This window comes from Tasmannia lanceolata, unplaced genomic scaffold, assembly GCF_043159265.1.
Source record: "Tasmannia lanceolata isolate RefF3 unplaced genomic scaffold, GAP_Taslan_0.1 ptg000013l, whole genome shotgun sequence".
NCBI lineage: Eukaryota > Viridiplantae > Streptophyta > Magnoliopsida > Canellales > Winteraceae > Tasmannia > Tasmannia lanceolata.
This window is the reverse complement of record NW_027518690.1, coordinates 28414991-28415951: the sequence shown is the minus strand read 5'-3', so window position 1 is coordinate 28415951 and position 961 is coordinate 28414991.

The window sequence follows — 961 nt, the reverse complement described above, 5'->3', positions numbered from 1 at the left end:
TTCATTACGGCTTCGTCAGGGGGATAGCCTAGGGGGGATATCAGCGCCTTAAAATTTTCCTTCGAAACCCTACCAAAGATCACCAAACTGCCCCCTTTTTTTCCTTGATCAAGAAACCATCTACCCTCTTTAAACACAATTAAAATCTTAGTATAAAAAAATGAGTTAGGGCACTTACTTGAAGACGAAAACCCAATTCGACGAAAACCCTAGATCTTTCTTTCCTTTTCTCTTTTTATATTCTTCTTCATCTCCTCTTCCTCTTTCTTACCCTCTTTCCCTCTTCCTCTTTTTCTCTTCTTTCTTTTATTTTGTGTTTTCCTAGTTTATTTCAAATTAGAAGCACGTTTCCAATTCTAAGTCTAAAAGATTTTGTGTTTTCCTAGTTTATTTCAAATTAGAAGTACGTTTCCAATTCTAAGTCTAAAAGATTTTGTGTTTTCCTAGTTTATTTCAAATTAGAAGCACGTTTTCAATTCTAAGTCTAAAAGAATTGGTAAGTGTCACTTCTATTTAAGTCTCTTAGTTCTTATCTTTTATTTAAGTGAAATAAAAGAGAAAATTCAATTTGAGTCAACATGCGGCCCACTTACTATTTGTAGTAAAAACATAATTTACTATTTATAGTAAGTTCAAACTTACTATTCATAGTAAGTGCAAATCCGACGGTCCAAAAGACTCCAATCGAAGATCTAAACAGTTGATTGGGGAATCTACAACTGAGATTTAGTTAAAATTATTCACTTTTCCCGACCCTCGGTGTGGTCGGGTGTTACAGAGAGATACCGGCTCCACCGGTTCCGGCTTTCGAGAGAGAGAGAGAGTAGCAGCTCGTAGTCGTACCGGTTCCGGCACCACTTTCGTCTTTAAAAGGGGCTGAATTTCTCGTGGGAGGGCCCTTTCGTAAAATACGAGTGTACCATTTGTTCCAGGATATAAGGGTTAATTTGTTCATTTTCTT